This window comes from Dermatophagoides pteronyssinus, unplaced genomic scaffold (genome assembly GCF_027571235.1).
Source record: "Dermatophagoides pteronyssinus isolate colony J.1.1.1.1 unplaced genomic scaffold, Derpt_VIB-CSIC_2022.12 sq0006, whole genome shotgun sequence".
Classification (NCBI taxonomy): Eukaryota; Metazoa; Arthropoda; class Arachnida; order Sarcoptiformes; family Pyroglyphidae; genus Dermatophagoides; species Dermatophagoides pteronyssinus.
Genome location: NW_027461530.1, coordinates 2,212,711 through 2,232,333, shown reverse-complemented (window position 1 = coordinate 2,232,333; position 19,623 = coordinate 2,212,711). Strand labels below are relative to the sequence as shown.

The following is a 19,623-nucleotide window of genomic DNA, read 5'->3' as shown; positions in this document are numbered from 1 at the left end:
AACAAACAAAACAACAACAACAAAACAAAAAAAATAGATATTGAAGATTATAATGATAATGAAACGCGCAAGTTCTTCGTTTTATATTTTATAAATATTATTATGGATTCACCGTATGTACTAGACATTGTAGTAGTTAGTTATACTGGACTATGGTGGTGGTAAAAAATAGTTATTCTGTGTTTTGTCATTTATTCATGTATATGGTGGATAGAATCCACATAAAAAAAAAGAGAGACGTCCAGTTAATAGTCCAGTAACAGGAATGAAACACCAAAGCAAAAAAAAAAGATTTTTTTTCGCTGTTGTTGTTTGGTCCAGTTGGACCGATCGACCAAAAATATAAAAATAAAAAACAAACAAGAATAAGGCGGGCGCTGTTCTTCTTTCTCCCACACATACATACAGTTATTCTTTTGAGATTTTTTTTTTTTGTTCTAGTAGTTCAGAATTATAGATGATGATGATGATGATGTTGAGGCTTGTTGGATAAAAAAAGTGGGGGAAAAACAAATAATATGTACCAAGAATATGTCATTCAATATTTGTTGGCTATTTTTGGTTCAAGATTTTTGTTTGATTTGTTAAAAAATTCTTTTTTTCATTGTTGTTTTGTTGCCGTTCAATTCTAGTAGCAGCATAAAGATATCCATAGTCTAGACGTGGACTAATACACAGGCACATTCATTGATCGGATGTAATATTTCATCGTAAAGAATCAAGAATCAAGAATCAGAACAAATTCATTAAAATAATTTTGTTTTAATTTCATTAACGTTGAAAATGAAAAAATCGACAAACAAACAAGTGTGTTTACCGCGAAAGTTGATGGCTTGTATTCCTGTTCTTCTTAACCCTTTGTTTGCGTCTGTGTTAAATTTGATGGAATTTGAATAGATTCTGGTAAACAGTAGCCAGTATCTCATTATACACCATGTATGTAGATTTACATTGAATAATAATAAACTATAGTGGATTACGAAATCAATCAATCGATAAAATCAAATAAAAATAAGAATCAATGAAAAAATGAGAAATCGAAATATATTTTTTTGGGTAATCATCAATGGGGTAACCAAAACAAGAAAATGAAATGAAAAAGTCTATATATTTTGTATTGAAAAGTTTGAATCGAATTGGAAAAAAAATATGGAAACTTTTTTTTGCTCTGTTTATTTGTTTGTTTGTATGTTTGAATTGAATGTACTTAGAAAAACGAAAGAAAGAATGTGTTTTTTTTTGGATATTGCAAAAAAAACCATGAAAGTTTTGCAAAAAAACTATAGAATATTCTTTATTCAGGAATGTAGAGTGACCACCACCACTACGACGACGACGACGAATCATCAATGTGAAAGGAGAAAAAAGAGAAATAAAGGAGAGAAAGAAATCACCATATACAAATAATAATAATAAGACTCCTTTCTTTTCTTTTTTTTCACCGTTTTTTTTTCTGGTTTTGATTCTGGTTCTTGTTTTGGTTGATGTTCAAGGAATTCTTACATAACAAGAGTTTTTTTTAATAATAATAATAAGAATAACATTGGGGACCAGAGAAAATATATTAAAAGAATGTGGAAGAGAGAAAGTGTAACCAAATATACCAAAGAGAAAAAAAAACTTATTCTGCCAGAATAAATAGTAAGAACTAAAGAAAAGAAACAATCTATCTATCCGACCATCCATCCATCCATTTGATGTTTTTTGTTGTTGTTGTTTGGGCTATCTATTGGTCATATTCTAACGACAACAACAACAACGAAAAAAAAGCAAATCAAAATGAGTGAGTGAGCGAGTGAATGCCCAAAATAACAAGAATAAAAATGGTACCAGAATAATAACACAGAATAGTCATATGAAAAAAAAGAAAGAAAGGGAGACAGCAGAAAAAAAATCGAAAAAAAATAATGAAATTCCTGAATTCCAAAACAACAACAACAACATTGAATATAGAGAGATAGAATGAGAGATGGAATGAATGAATGGATGAAAAACATATACAAACAAAATACAAACTGGAACATCAATGGACGAATCCGTTTGAATGATAGAATCGAAAATGAAAATGGAGAAAGAGAAAAAACCATACAAACAACACATACACAATGATGACATGCATATATAATATATTTGCTTGTGTGTGTGCTTGTGTACAATGTATATGTTCATGGTCCAAAAACATTCAAATATTAAGAAGGAAAAAAAGATAGATAGTTAGATATATTCATCAGCATCTTCCAATTTGGTTCATACAAATTGAATGAAGATTCTTTTACTTTCACTCTTATTATAGAGTGGGAGAGATGGAGAGAGAGTTGAATCGATGATCCATTACTAATAATAATAATACAGTAGATCAGATTGGAATATTCTTGGGCCAGAGATTCTTTCTGACTGTTGTTGTTTTTTTTTTTTGGAATTTCTTTAATGAATTTTCTAATTTCAGAATAGAAATTAATTCTTGATAACAACGATGATCCAAAAGAAAAAAAATTAACAGCCAGCTTAAAAGTTACCCAAAAAACAATATGACACTGTGGCTTAACAACCGAGATTCGAGAAAGAAAAACTTATTGTAAAAAATGTGATTTATCGCCATCACACACACTGCCATCATAATCATCATTTTTTTTGGAAAAAAAAATCGACCGAGACCTAATTTTCACTGTTATAACATTGAAATCGAAAAATTTTTTCCAAGGGGAAAGTAAAAAACCTAGTTTTATCTCGGCCATCGGATGAAATCAAACGAGAAAAAGCAAAAATCAGTCAACGAACCGAATTTTTTAACGAACAAAAACGATAGCAGAAAATTAAGAGAAAGCCATCATCATCATGGCTATTGTTATTCTATAGTCGTCATCATTTTAAACAACGAGAAAAATTTTTTTTTGAATCAAAAAATCGAAAATATGCCCATCACATGCACACACACATCATCCACTTTTGATCATCATCAATAGAGAAGTGTATTTGGTCTGTTTTTTATTCATTCAGTGGTACAGGGGGGGAAACAATAGTGGTGACCGATGTGAGATATGAGATGGTGGTGGTGGTTGGAAAAAAAAACGGACCATTGAATGAAACGGTCATACACCATACACCACACATATATCGGTCGGTCTTGGAATGGGATGTTTAGAGCTGAGATGTATAGGATGGATGGATGGATGAATGATTTTCTTTTTTTCGGGCAATCTCTTCAGTAACAAAGTAGATTTTCAAAACTGAAACCTAAAAAACTAAACTAAATTTGCATTTGGCACGTCGTAATCGACGTGTATCGTATTTTTTGTTGTTGGAACAGTTCCAAAAACAAAATAGAAAATGAAAAATTCAAAGATCTGTTTTGGATTTTTTTCATTTTCGAGTGGGGGTTGAATGAGGGGGTTGAATAAATTTTTTTTTTTTTTGATATTCGGATATTATGTGGACAACACAGGACAAAACGGACACGCGCTTATTCGTGCGGCTATTGTCGAAAAAAAAATAAAAAAAACAACCCACCACCACCACCACCACGATAACTATGCAAGTAGACAGAAAATTCATACTGGCCTAATGTCAGTCTCGCGACCAACATCTCTCAATCGGTAACATTGTAGAAAAAACGAAGTAAGAAAATCTTTTTTTTTGAAAATCTAATTTTGAATAATAGGGGGGGAAGATTGGATGGATGGATGGATCTATGAGAGATGGATTGAATTGGAGGATGCATATTGTATATGGGTATATGAGAGAGAGAGAGAGAGAGAGAAAATGACCGAGGAAATTTCAAACAAACGAAAAAAAAAGTCCAAAATGGATGTGTGTGGATGAACCGACCAATCATTTGAATTATAAATTCAATGAATTGAATGACTGACTGACTGAATGAATGAATCTGCTGTTTCTGAAACACACTGAAAATGATGATGATCGGGAGAGAAATCTTTACCGAAAAACCGTAGAGAAAAAAAGAAGGGAAAAATCCATAAACATAGTGAACATTTCGGTGATGGGGGAAAAACGAGATGAAATAAAAAACGAAGCATCATATTATGTGTGTGTTTGTGTGTCTATGATATTATATAACGGAATGAATGATTGAATTGAGACACGCGACATACGTGCGAAAATTTCAACAAATTTTTGTTTTTTGTTTTTTTTTGGATTTTGATTTTCTTGCTCCAATTCTGTTTTCAAATAACCCAATTATTATCTGAAGAAAATGTTTTTATTTTTTCAAAAAAAAATTATTAATCAAAATCTTTGATCAAAATGTAAAAGAAAGAAAATGAACAATAACAGCTGTCAATTTCTATCATAATCAAATAGGAAAACGAAATAAAAATAACCGGAAAATTCTAAAGATATCGAAAGTGTAAAGAGGAAAGAAAGCGAAAATAAGAAATACCAAGTTGACATTTTCCTTATTTTTCAACAACGGAAAGAAACACACTCGAATAGTTGTGCTACTGGCGGCTAAAGTCAATTTTTTTTTTTTTTTTTTGCTGGTTATTTTCATCATCATCATCGTTTTGTTGTTTTTGTTTCTTCAAATGACATAATTTGATATTATAAATTAATTAATGAAAATAATTGGTCTGAGTGTTTTTTATCGTTTGTTGTTATTATTAGATATCGACTGACAATTTTCAGAATTGAATTGGTAGTTTTTTACATTGGAAAAATTGACCAGAAATAAGAAAAACTTTGCCAGAAAAAAAAGAGGAATATCGAAATATCGAAATATGAATTCAAAATGCTTGAAAAATCAATCAATCAATCGAATTGAATAACCGATCGGTTATAGCATGAAAGAAAGTCACAAGAACAAAATGTCTTTATAAAGAGAGCAAATCAATCGATTTATTGATTTTATTGGCCACACTGAAAAGAAAGAAAGAAAGACAACATAACCACCAAACATAAGACACTATTTCTGAATTTTGAAATTTTTTTCTGACAATGTCGTTATGGTGAATATTTTAATATAGTAGTTATAAATAATAATTAGAAAATGATATAATCAAACTTACCGAGAAATAGAGAGAGAAAAGTAAAATATATTAAACGAGTAAAGATATTGATTATCTTTGTATTTTAGTTAGTTTTTTGTATTTTTACAAAAATAAAGTAATTATAATTTCATAATTACAAAACAATCAATATGGATGTTATTCGTTTGTTTTTTTTTATAAATTTCATTCACAAACAAAACAGAAAAATTGTTTTTTACGAGAAAAAATTCCGTTGAATTTATGACGACGATAACGAAGATTTTAACCGAAAAAAAAAATCAGACAAACAGTTTTTGTTTCTTGATCAAATACCGATGATGGTTGTGCAAGCAGGTTATTTTCGAATAACCAAATCAACAATGAATGAAATTTCAATTTCAAATAAAATTCAAACAACGAAAAGAAAAAAAAGTAAGGAAGAAGAAAAGTAAAAAAAAACTGTCTACCGAATGACTGGACATATAAAAAAAATGTTGCTGAACTATGCTGTAGACTGGACTGTAGACTAAACTGGACACTAGCCGTGGTGGTCAAGCCGAACCTTGATCATGCTCGGTAAGTATTGAGAAAAAAAAAAAGAAAGAGAGAAAAATGGGTAAACACACAACATCATTTGGATTGAAAAGAAAAGAAATGAAAATACCACTTGTGTAGATCTTGGACACAAAAAAAGACCTTAGAGAGAGTCTAGGTTAGTTGGTTGTTTGTGTGTGTGAATCAGCTAAAAAACATACAATCCCTTGGTAGATTTGACCTCTCTCTCTCTCTCTCTCTCTCTCTCTCTCTCTCTCTGTTATCAATTTTTGAGATGAATGTCTAGAACATTGTCCAGACTTTGACCTAAAGTCAAATTATGCGTTACGAAATTATGATTAAAAGAGGGTAAAAAGAAGAAATGTAAGGAGAGAAAACAAGATCCGCCCAAACTGTAATGATGATGAAGGATTTTCTTCATCTTCATGGCTTCATCGGAGGGGGTTTTGAAGATTTTTGTTTCAATGGTTTTCTTCTGTGATGATCATCATCTTCATCGATGACCAAAAGGAAAAGAATAGGCAAAAAGAAAAATAACCACTTGTTTGATTAAAATTGATGTCTGATCGATCGATCAGATCGGTGGTAAATATAAGAAAAAGTCATGATAAATTGGCCTGTTTGAAAAAAAGTATAGGTCAAACATTTATGAACCGAGAATTTTTTTGAAAAAAAGAGGGAAAAAGAACGGTTGTAGAAATCTTTAGGGTTTTTTCACAGTTGTTGTTTTCTGAGACCAAACATCAAACCATTATTCAATCTTTATTTCAAGAAAATTTTGAACTTTGTGGCCTCTATGTTCGTGTTTCATCAATGAAGAATAAGATAGAGAGGCCCTAAGAAACCATCAGAAAAAAAATGATCAGGACCAAAGGGGATCGTTAATCAGAACAACAACAACAGCCTGAAAAAATCAATGCTAAAAAAACCAATTACTTTGGGTTAGACTGAGAAATAAACCCAAAAAACCAGTTTTGACCAAAGAAAAAATAATTGTACTCTTCCTTTTTTTACTGTTTGGGTCGTGAGATTTCTTGTTTCTTCGGTCCATCGAGATGATGATGATGATTGTGTCAGGATTGCAGGTGATTTTTGTTGTTTTCTTTCGTGATGATTATATGATCAATCTTTTGGGTTAGAAACAGAAAAGTTTGATTTGTTTTTTGCTAGCCAGATAAAAAAAACTTGGCGGAAATGATTTAGATTTGATAACCATCTGACCATCTGAAATTGAATAACATTTGGAAAATAAATAAACCAGGGATAACCTAACCTAACTGGCTATATGTATTTGGAAACAAAAACATCAAACAAGAGAAAGAGTTGTTGTTGTTTTCCTATAAAAGATGATGCATCCTTGCCTTTTTTTTTTTTTTGCTATGTAAAAGAAAGACGAAGAAGAAGAAAAAAGGTGGAGATTTTATTATGTGAAAAAAAAGCATCACTTCTTTTTTCTTTTGAAATGAAAAATCCAAAAAATCAAAGTCAGTATTGTCGATTGTGTGATAGTGAATAGTGCAAGTTAATAAACCAGTCTTTCTTTCTCTTTCACCGTTTCACATAACACTGTATCTATGTTTGTATGTAATAAAAGTAATACCAAATGTAAACTATTCAGGATGCCATGGATGCAATTGGATAAATGGGATGTGAACAAAAAAAACAAAGTAGTCAACGGGGTTGGCAAATGGGTCGTGCTTAATTTAATCGTTTATGTGTGTATATATGGTGAGGAGAGGAGTGAATCTATTCACAAAAAGGCTATGTGAAAACAAATATACGACGTGTGCATTTTATATAAAAACAAGATCGGGTAATCGTGATTTTCATTCATTTCAATTCATTCAACTCAATCAGTTAGTTACACAAGTCGTATACATTGAAAAGTGAATGTGGTAGAGAGAGAGAGAGAGAGACAGCGACAAAACAACAAAAAGACATTTTCCATTCAAAAACAAAAACAAAAAAACATTCATATTTAACTGTTTCTCGAATCATCAACCAACCGACCAAAAAACCAAATCTCGTTTTAATAATGATAAGAATTTCAATGTAAAAGTTCAACAAAAAATAATTATCCAAAAGTTTGTTGTTGTCGTTGTTTCGTGGACACAGAGAGAAAAAATTCCGTTTTCTCTTTCTCCCCATTCTATTATTCTGTGTTTTGATTCGGAATTCGATGCACACACACATGACCAACATCATCACCACCACAAACAGATTTCAATTCAATTTCAATTTCAATTGAATTCATTTCATTTCATTTCAATTCATTCATGAAGAATAAACATTCATTCATTCATTCATTTTTTTCTGTTTTTTGGTATGAAATATCGCTTTGGTCATGTTTTTGTTTGTTGAATGGGTTTGAAAAAAGAGAAACATCCATGATAAAAAACAGTCCAAAGAATTGAATGGAATTGAGAGAATGTGACCGATTCAACACCGACACAATGAATTTCGTTTTTTTTTGAAGCAAAAAAAAATGATGACAGGAAAAATATGTAAACCGAGTATATGAAGAGATAACATTCATTCGTTTGTTTTGTTCGCTTTGGTTTTTTGTGAATTCATTGAAATTCTTTCATTTTTTTTTTGAATCTTTTTTTTGTTGGTTGGTCGGTTGACCATCATCATTGTCAATCCAAGAATAACCAGAAAAATTTCAATGAAAAAAAAGGATGTTTGATAAAAAAATATGAATTTGGAATATTCCTGGGTTATTCTTTCCATTTTGAATGGCCAGAAAAATTCTACATTAAACATTTTTTTTTCATCATCAAATGTTCGTGCAAGAATGTGATTCTCACACTCATTTTATTCATTTCTTGACTCTTATTCTATGCAATTGAAAATGAGATTTTGTAGCAAATAGACAGAGAAAAAGATGGTAATGGTATTGAGGTAATCTAATATTGTTATTATGTAATGTAATGTATATCCAGCAAAACGAAAGACCGAAAGAAATAACAAATATGAATCATAAACATTGTATACAAATGTGATGAGAAAGTAGAGAAAAGAAAATCAATAAAATTTAGTGCAGAATTGATTGCTGAATGAAAATGGTATAGGACACCGGTATATGTCCATATTAAGCATCTATGGATATTCATTACTTTATTTGCATGTTTACAAAGTCAAGAAAGTCAAGAAATTAAGAAGAAGAAGTCTTATAGGAATTTTCTGAAATGAATTTTTCTTATCTTTGAAATTAATGAATGAATGAATGATGCACGAAATTAAGAGCAAAAAAAAAGAAATATATACATTGAAAGAAATTGCAATTCTAATAATGATGATGATCATCATCAAGTTTATATTGATTGAAAATCGAAAATCGAAATGGATCATTGAAAAAAAAACCTTGTGATAAAACGAATGAAAGTATTCTAATATGTATATTCTATGTTTGTTTATCTAAGAATAAATTCAAATATAACAACAACAACAGTAACAGCAACATTTAATAGACTTGGATATAAAACGATGATGATGATGATCATTACGTCATAAATATATTACCATTATGGAGAAACACTTATAGGAAAAACTAGAAAAGACATTATGACACACACACACACAGAAACAGAAAACGTGAATGATACAAGTTTTAATCATCTTCGATTAGTAAACATTTTTTTGAGTATATTATTGAAATGAGAATTAGATACAAAAAGAGAATACATTTGGAATTGAAATGAGAATATAATCAATGAAGAAGAAAACAAGTGTGTGTGTGTGTGAGAGATAGATAGAAAGCACAAATAAAATAAAATTGATGATATCGATTGAATGATAATTTTCATTTTAGTTTTAGTTTGTTTCACAATTTGGATTTATTTATTTGAAACATTGAAGATAGAAATGAATACTGCAAATGACAATGAGATCCAACAAATAAACTGCTTTAGTAACAAATAATGTGACTGTATAACTGTATAACTCATCACTAATATGGTAGAATACATATGCAATGTATGTATGATTTTCTTTGAATTTGAGATTTCAAAGAATGACAATCCAAAACAAAATAATTTATATTGAAATCTAATATTTGAATATAATCCATTAACTCAAAAGAAACAAAAAAACAAAGTCAAAAGGTTGAAAAAAAAAGTGATTTTAGTTTTAGTTTTTTCATTATTTTGTTTGAAATGAATCAAGCAACAACGAAGAGAAACACACATTGAATCAACAGTAAAATGAAAGAATAATGAACCAAAAACCATTAAGAATGACCATCTTTAATGATTGAAAATTGAATAAATTGACTTTTGGATCTGATGATGATGATAGTTTATAAAAAAAAGTAAAATAATCATTATAGATCAGAGTATATTATCATCATGTATGTTTACCTCCCCCCAAATGTAATTGTATGCACATGCTTAATGTTTGTGTGTTTTTTGGGAAAAATAATTTTGGTAAATAGGAAATCGACCAAAAAAAAGGAAATCAACAAACAAACAGCAATAGAATACACATAGACAACGAATAACAAGACAAAAAGAAAATCATATGGAAAAAACAATAAAGACAATAATAATCATCATCATTTTAGGTAAATTCAGATGATGAACAGAAAAAACATTATGATAATTAGCCTAATGAGAGAAAGATAATAATTGGATCTTTCTCTGGTTCTTTGGCTGATAATGGAATTTGTTTGTTTTGTTTGTAAAAAAATTTGTTATCTTCCATAGGTCCAGCAACAAATCGAATAAGAAACTTAAAACATGAAAAAGTATATTTATCTGAAGAAAGTCATCATTATTAACATTATTATTTTGAAAAAATGGATGGAAAAAAGTTTTTGGTTTATTTTTGGTATTTTAAAATAATGACAAGTGAAATTTTTTTTCTTTTTACTAACTAAGGATTAACATCATTATTGACAAAAGAAAAAAAAATGTTTTGAATTTTTTTCTCCAATTTTATAACGAGAGAAAGCAAACAACAACAACAAAAATTTAAATAATTCCAGCCAGGATAGCCGTAAGCAAAGATTTTGAAAAAAATTTTATAACGGTCAAACTTGTAAATGATGGAATTCATCATTCGTCACGATGATGATGATGCTAATATTCAAACAAACAAAAAAAGATTAGTTTAGTTTAGTTTTTTGTTTCCCAGATAAATAAATTTTAATAAGTCTGGCAAGGTAAACCACCGAGATAGAAACAACAACAACTATAAATTCAAGTGGACAACCAAACATCACTACCATCATGCATCAAAAAAAAAAAAGACAAACGATCATCATTATCATTAGCCTTACGGGGTCAACAATGATAGTCAAGAAAAAAAAAGAAAATCCATATATTTCAACATATCTTTTGGGTAGGTCAAACATGAAACATTTCTTCGTCATCATCAAATCGGATCAATGGAAATGACATTTTTTTTTCGTTTGTTTTTTCGTTTGTTTCACAATGTTCAGTGTAAATTTATAATCATCGTTATAAATTGTTTCGGTTTTTTTACAATTTGGATTGGCATCATCAGCAATGATATGAATAAAATGATGATGGGTCATCTTTTTGCGTTATCTTTTCTCTCTTTCTCTCTCTCTCTCTCTCTCTCTCTCTCTCTCTCTCTCTCTCTCTCTCTCTCTCTCTCTCTCTCTCTCTCTCTCTCTCTCTCTCTCGCTCTCTCTTGCTGGTTTCTAATATGAACCACAAGCATTGGAATTTTAGACCAAATTTTTTTTTCCCTCATCGCTGATGATGATTGTAATCAATATACACTTGCCACATCATTCATTCACACGCACACACACCAAGGGACAAACTTTTTTCAAGTCAAAAAAATAAAATAAAAATAAATATCCTCTTGACCTGAAAGGTAAAGTGACAGGTTTCTCGTTTCACCATCATTGCCATCATCATCATCATCAGGTGTGTGCTACACATTCCATTCGGTTTACAAGGGCATCCAGAAAGTAAAAAGAAAAATAAGGGCCAAGGGGTGGTAAGCATAACTAACTAACTATTTTTCGATATGGTTGATGACCTGGAATGATGATGAACCTGTTCTCTCTCTTTCTCTCTCTCTCTCTCTCTCTCTCTCTCTCTCTCTCTCTCTATCTGTGTTCCATAAATGTTTAGTGTTTTCTAGTGCAAAAGTCTAATCGAAAAATAAAATCAAATTTGACCTACCTTGGTATTGGGATGTATAAGGACATCAGACATACAGACATTTATTTATTGACAGCCAGTCTTACTAGGCCTTTTTTATTCTCGTTTTTAGAAAGAAAAAGAAGAAGAAGAAAAATCGATCATCAAGCGGTCAATCAACAACAACAACCAAACCAAACCAAAACTGCAGGTACATAAAGTGACCAAGTCAAGCGGTCAAAGAATTAATGTCAAAAATAAAAAATTAGATGGATGATTCAAAGTTTTTATCCAGTTCAGAAAAAAAAATCAGTGAAATACATTAAGGACCCTAAGGCTAATCATTGATGATGATGATTATGATTTGGGTATTCACCTTAATGAAATAACCAAAAAAAAAAAACATTGAACATTTGAAAGAGGGAAAACCATACATAACACGCAATCATGCAACAACCAAACAACAACCCATGGACCAAATTGGTTTCCAAAAAGAAAGAAAGTTGTTCTTATACAACTCATCATTATCATCATCAACAAACGATGGTCAATGAGGAGAAAACATCTAAAAAATTATCATCATCATCATTTAGATTGACTGGTCAACGAATGTTAGGGCCGATTATTTTTTATATATAAGAATTTCTTTTCAACAATTTCAAAGGGAGCCTCATGAAATTTACCAAAAGATAATGATTATGGCGATGATAAAAATAACATCAAGTGTGGCCATGGCCCAGTGGCTACAAATATTGACGAATAATTTTTTTTCTGAATTTTCAAAGTTACTGAGACAGTTATTGAAAGAAAGAAGGAAAGAAAAGGTTCATCATGAATGAAGAACAACATTAGTTTATGGAAAGAAAATAAAAGGGAGGAACATTTGGCATTTGGCATCGAACCGGTCTTCAGGAGGCCAAATTCAAATGCGAATGACCCTTGGTTTCAAGAAAAAAAAGCAATCATCATGGTTGAAAGTCAAAACAAAAAAAAGTCAAATAGTCATGGGTCTTTCACCTGCCTCGGGTTAAAGACAAAAAAAAATAAGATAAAAACCTACAGGTTACCTAGGTATTTTTTGTTGTTTCTCCCCCTTCAAATTACTTCTTATCTAGTTCATCTTTTGTTTCTTTTGTCTGGTTTTTTGTTTTTCATGATGATGACCAAATCAAATCCAAAAAAGGTAAAACAAAAATCACAAAGGGTCAGACATAACATTTTACACAGGAAAAAATTTTCACACATTTTACCTTCACTGAATTTTACAAAATTAAATTAAAAATTTTCAAACAAAACGAAAAACAAAACAAGGCAAACATTAACCATAATAATGATGTAATAAACGGAAACGGATAAGAGAAAAAACAATAAAAAACCTCCTTATGAATGGCCAGTTACTTGCTTTCCAAACTTTATCTTGTTCTTTTTCTTTGCAAATAATGATAACACGCATCAGCCAAAAAACACATTGTACTTTGTTTTTTATGGATTGAAAAAAAAATAGAGAGATTCAATGAAGAAATGTATGGTTCGTGTGTTTGTTTACGGTTAAGTTTTTCTATAATTTTGTTTACCATGATTATGATGATGATTATAATGATGATTATTATTGTAGTTGGCCTTATAATAATAATAATCAAAGTAATGCAAAAATGTAATCATCATTTATATACAATGGGGCCGGTTTTATCATGGAAGTTTTGTATTCGGTGTGTATAATAATATTAACTGAGAGAGAGAGGTGTCTTCATACCAATAAAACAAACTATCCATCCATCCATCCATCTATCTATCTATGATAATTCTGATGATTCTTGATGGCCCAAAACAAAACAGAAAAAAAATTCAAATCAATATAATGAGATAAAGGCAAAGTGTGTAAGTGTGTGTAAGTGTGGGAGGATGCTTTGGAGAATACAGAAAATCAAAGGTAGAATAAAATGAAAAATCACAAATTGACGAGAATATAAAATGGACACTACACACTACACACACACTACACATCATGTGATAAAGAAACCTGAAAAAGGAAAAATTAGATGAAAGTAATTTTGGCTACCGGATAAAACCAAATATAAGGTGAGAGATAAAACTCATCATTGTAGACAATCAAATGAAGCAATAATAATAATAATAACTGTAACTGTATATGACGTGTTACGAAAAGAATCACGTAAAAATACTTATTTTTTTCTCATTTCGCTGGATAAGTGAAAATAAAAAACAAACTCTAAGTGTTTCTGGAACAAACACTAACAAAATCGACATTGATATCGACTCACTTACAATGTGTACAGACATACTGGAAATAATCACACAAACAACCAATCTTATTCCTTTTTTTGATTTTTCTTTATTTATTTATTTATTTGATTTCTACACCATTACCATTACTACGAGAATATGTACACATCTTCAACAAACAGCCAAATATTCTTATATTGCGTATATTTTATTGGGGATATTGAATATTGAAATGATTACAACGATGATGATGATGATGATGAGAAAGTAAATCATTTTCCACCAAATATTAATGTTTTTTTTTAGTTGTGAAGAATATGAGGGAATTCTTATGTTGTTCCATCATATGGATGTCCAAAAGGGTCCAATTTTGCATTGACTTTCATCATCATCATCATTATTATGTAATATTTTTTCAAAGCAGAATGTTTTTTTGGCCGAAAATTATTATTATTATCATTTTTTTTATTGCATCTTTTTTTTATGGAACACACATGCTAGAAACGTATGCAATTTCAATTCTATTGTAGAATTTCTGTCTAGGCAACAACAACAACGAAGAAGAAAAGAATAAACTAACTTAATATGGTAGCGAATGAAAGGAATTTTCTTCTCAAGCATTCAGAAAGTAATTTTATCAAAAAAAAAAAAATAAAATAAAGAAGTTTTTCCCAAAAAAGTTTCTTTTATGAGAAAGCAGAAAACAAAGAAAAAAATCAGGTATACTTTTTACAACCGTGTTAACATTTCATCCGTTGTTATTGTTATTGTCGTTGTTGTTGTTGTTTCTCTGTATCCAAACTTCATAAATAAATGAATGAATATTCTTGACTTTCTTACTTTCTCTCTCTCTCTCTCTCGGTTATGTATTTTTGCTTTTGTTTTTGCAGAAAATTGTATATACTTTACTAATTTCAGATTTTCTTATTTTGATGGGCAATTTGTTTGTTTTTTTGTTTTTGTTTTTGCTTGTTTTTCGGTTGGTCGTTATATTCGATAAGTTCTCATACACACAGATTCGAGACCTAGTTTTTTGCTACATTCATAGGATGATCCATCACTTTTTTCTTGATTTTTGGTTGCTGGTTAGTTAAGTTAGGGTCATGGTTGAAACAAACAAACATCCAAAATTGTCATTTAGGTAGTTCAAAATGAAATTAGACTTTGAAAAATTCAGATAACAAAAGTATTTTTTTGTCAAAAAAAAAACACCATATTCATCATTGATCAACACTATATATGGGTTGACCAAAATGCAATGACCCGAGCCGAGACAAACATTCGAGAGAGAGAGAGAGAGAGAGAGAGTGAGAGAGAGAGAGGGAGGATAAGATTCAAATTTGTGCGAATTTTTTTTTCTCTCTTGTTTTAACATTTATGTCTCATCATCATCATCATTGAATGAATCAAAGTAAAACAAGGTCAAATGTCGTGAGAAAAAGGAAGAAGATTTGAATTGGTTTTGGTTTTTGGCTTTGGTTTGGTTGGTTTCAAGAGTGGGTTGTTTATTATCATTATCATCCACATCATCATCATCATCATTATAATGGATATAAAGTTTCTTATTTTTTATATTGTACACATTAGGGTGGAAATAGATTCTTTCGAGTTTGGATGACTAGACCTAGAAAGAAAAAACAAAAATGGTCGTCGAGACAAGTTGTTTATAGAAACAAACAAAAATTTTCGCCAAAAAGAAAGAAATTCTGAACTAAAGCAAAGTATTTTTCCTATGCATATGTGAATGGTTGGTGTGTGTTAGTTTCATCATTATTCATTATTTAAAACAGGATGTTTACCAAATTTTAAATGATATCATCCATTTGAACTAGAGAGAAAGGAACGAAAAAAAAAATAAACATCCATCTTGATCCACGAGGATGATGATGATGATGAAATTGAGATAGATTGATTAATGTGTAGAAATGAGATGAGGCGTTAAGATTTTGAAACCATAAAAAAAGTGCATAAGAAAAAGAAACTAAAGCCACCCACATTTTACTATTTGGACTTTTTTTTTCTAAAGTATTTCTTTTTATTAAGATTCGTTCTGCAATCATGTTGGTCTTAGGATGATAGGATGAAAATGAGAAATCAAAAGTCATATTAGGTCATATTCAAAAGTAAAATTCAAATGGAAAAACATGATGAAAAATGATGATAACATTCAAACAGACAAAGACACATTCAATTTCATTTTTTTCAAGATTAAAAAAATAATTTTGAAAAATGAATTTTTCATCATTGTTGTTGTTGAGGGGTTTTCGTTTATTATTCAAAAATTCTTAATCCTATCCATTTGTGAGATAAATGATTATTAATGAATCAATGAATGGATGAATGTAAAATGGTAATATAGTGATATTGAATTTGATGAATATTCATCATCATTATTAATAAGTTCAATGTTTATTGAATGAAAAAGGTTCCACGTTGGAACCAAATTTTTGTTTTTTCGTTTTTTTTCGCAGATTTAAAGTTTCATCCTGACCTCTGTCTATCTGGTGATCATAACGAATTTTTGCTGAATTCGAGCGAAACTTAACGAATAATACGCATTTGTCCGGTTAATGAAACGTTTCTTTCTTTCTCCCCCTTTTTTTCAACAAAAATATAATCATATTATTAAAATTTATTATCCACACATCCATCCATACAGAGATTGATTGCTTTGAATCAGAGAAAAAACATCCAAATCCACACACACACACACAACCAATAATCATCATGCAAAAAACACAGAAAAAATCTCCGGTCCATATCTGTAAATAAAGTAGAAAAAATTTTTTACAAAAAAAAACTAAAAAAACTAACCAAAATGTATGAATCCAAAAGGAAATGCAAATAAATCAAATCGAATCAAGCTTGAACAACAGCAACAACAAGCAAGCTAAAAAAAAGATGAAAAACGAAAAATGAATTGAATTGAAATGAAATAAAATGAAAGCTGGAAATCATCATCATCATCGTTATATAACGGTGTTTTTTACTGAATTGCCGAGAGGGAAAGTGAATTTGTAAAAAAGAAAAGAAGAAAAAAAAACTACAAATGTTAACGACGATTGAAAAAAAAAATTCACGTTATTGAATTCAATTGTTTATTGTAACTGTATGATTTTTATTTTTTTGAATTTTTAGGACTCTCCATCCATCCATCCTCATCAACAACAAAATCAAATTGATAAAAAAAAAGCCTGGATCCTGGAATCAGACATACCAAACACACACACACAGACACTGAACAATGTCTGTTTTTTTGCATAATGCAAATGACCTTGGTCAAAATCACACAATTCAGAAAACTCATTTGATTTCATTTTTTTTGCACCCGATTTGTGTGTGTAAATTTCCATTGTTTCGGATGTTGACGAACATCTACAACCAACCAACCAACAAAACAAAACCCGAAAAGCTCGCGCGCGCGTTTTGTGCGCGTGTTTGAAATCGTATATATAAAAGAGCGAGAGAATTGTGACAATTGATTAAACATTGGTTGAAATTCAATTGGAAAATTCAAAAAAATGAAATGAAATTCATGTTTTAAATACGCATACATTTGAAATCACAGATTTTTTTCTGTTTCAAACCGCCCAATTTGACTATAAATCTGTGAATGATTTACATACACAGCAAAAAGATATTTTTCATTTTCAAATCACCATCATGAATGAGTTTACATAGAATATATGTGTGTGACATAATCATTTCAAATTGAAATAAAAAAATAAATGGCGAGGAAACTGAAATTAACAAATCGTTGAATTTTATTTTTGCCTAAACAATATTCGCTGTTTTGCTTTTTTTTGGTTTCAACTCGAATCGAAAAATCAAAATCTTCATTTTATCATTTGAAACTGGTGAAGAAAAAGAAAAACCAATGGATTTTGTGGCTTTGATGGATGTGTTGAAAAAACAACAACAGATTTCTGGACGAAATTCGGTAATATTAAAAGAGTCGATCATCAATTAGTCAGAAATGTTTTTTATCTTCTGTTTTTGTTTTCCCTTACTTTAAGATATATTAATAAAAATAGACAGTATCGATATTTATAGTGGATCGATGTTTCAATATTCTTTTTGACAATGAAAAACGATAAAACACACAGCAAAAAAACCAAAACCAAAACCAAAATGAAACAATAAGCTGCGGTAAATATATATCTATCCGCAAAACCCCAAAGAAGCAATGGCTATTTATTAATTAAGTAAAACAAAAGCCAAAAGAAACCAATGAAAAAAAAGAAGAAAGAAGAAATTAAATTCCAAACACAGTAGTGTTACTGTGTATCTACTTTACCACAATGAATGAATGAATGAATGAATATTTACAACTTTTGGGAATAGATATTCTTTCTTCTTTAGTTTTTTTTCGAAGTAATAAAATATATTAGGTAAACTTTCTTCAGCGTTTATTTTTAGGTTTCTTTTGGTATTTTATTTCATTTTTTTTTCTCCCCCACTCTTGGTGTTTCACCATTCAATGACTCTAAGGAATTGTTTTTTGTTTATCAGACCAAAAAATGATAAATGATTGATTGGTTTACAATAATTGTTTATTATTATTTTGGTTTGGTGGTGGTTAAATGGACTGGACTTTACTGAAAATAAACAAACAAAACAAAAACAACGACAAAACAAAACAAAAAAACACATTCCAAATGAATGTTTTGGGTCCAGAAAAAAAGGAATATATAAAAAAAGGAAATACAGAATTGAAAACACACAATGACTCATCTCTCTGTATATTGAATGAAAGTGAGATTTTGAAAATAGAGAGAGGTGTGTGAGTGAGAGAGAGAGAGAGAGAGAGAATACCAACACCCGGGAGTAGCGAAAAAATATAATTCAGAGATTTTGGAATCAGGATTCTTTTGGTTAGATTCGATATAATAACCCATTAATGGTTGGCCAATGATTGCAATCAGCATCTAGTCACTTTCTCTAGCTACTATTTCATATTATTGGACGATTGCTTTACCAATATTAATGGGGAAAAAAACTGGCTACCGATGATGATGATGATTATGATGAGAAATGATGGTGAAATCAAAAAAGAGAAAAAACAAAAATATAAAACCTTCTCTATGGACCATAACGAAATAATAATAAAAAAATGAATGAATGAATCCCATCTGTCCGCTAACGAAAAATTTTTCCATTTTTTGTATATGGATCGCCATATTGGTCAATTATAAAAAAGTATATATAAATATAGAGAGAGAAAAAGAAAGATTACGTAAAAATCAAAACATCATTCATAAAAGAATTTTTTTTTTTATTATGGATATTGCTTGATTGTAAACAATGAATGAATGAATGAAAAAGGATTCTATAGTTGATGAGAGCCAAAAGATTCAATGTAAACATCATCATTATCAATGTGTAAGCATACAGAAAAACGAAAAAAATGAACGGAGTAAACGAATCTCTTATTCGCAAATATTCCCTTATTGGGATGTTGTTGAATAATCATCATCATCAATCTGAATGGCTCGATGGCCAAATAAAAAAAGCAATCATATACAGACACCCCGAATAAAATAAAAAAAGATTCCAAAAAAACCAAAATGTGACGCGGTCAGTTTTTTTATATAATATAATATTATCGATTACGTTATAACATTGTTTGCCAAAAAAAAAGAAAGGAATAACAACAGCAAAAAAAAGTCGATCTATCAAAATTATTGAATAGTGCGTGTGTTTGTGTGTGTATGTAGCAGTGA

General features: G+C 29.9%; 1 protein-coding gene across 6 annotated transcripts in view; it reads right to left on the bottom strand.

Moving 5' to 3' along the window:
* The window catches only part of LOC113789181 (uncharacterized), a 55,379-nt gene that overhangs the window by 15,041 nt on the left and 20,715 nt on the right, over positions 1–19,623 (bottom strand). The window contains exon 1 of one of the 6 annotated variants that reach the window (XM_075820372.1): positions 11,699–11,837. The exons of the other annotated variants lie outside the window; for them this stretch is intronic. The gene's annotated coding sequence lies outside the window, so the exon portion shown is untranslated. Of the gene's footprint in view, positions 1–11,698; positions 11,838–19,623 lie in introns of those variants that run through there. 6 annotated transcript variants of the gene reach the window in all.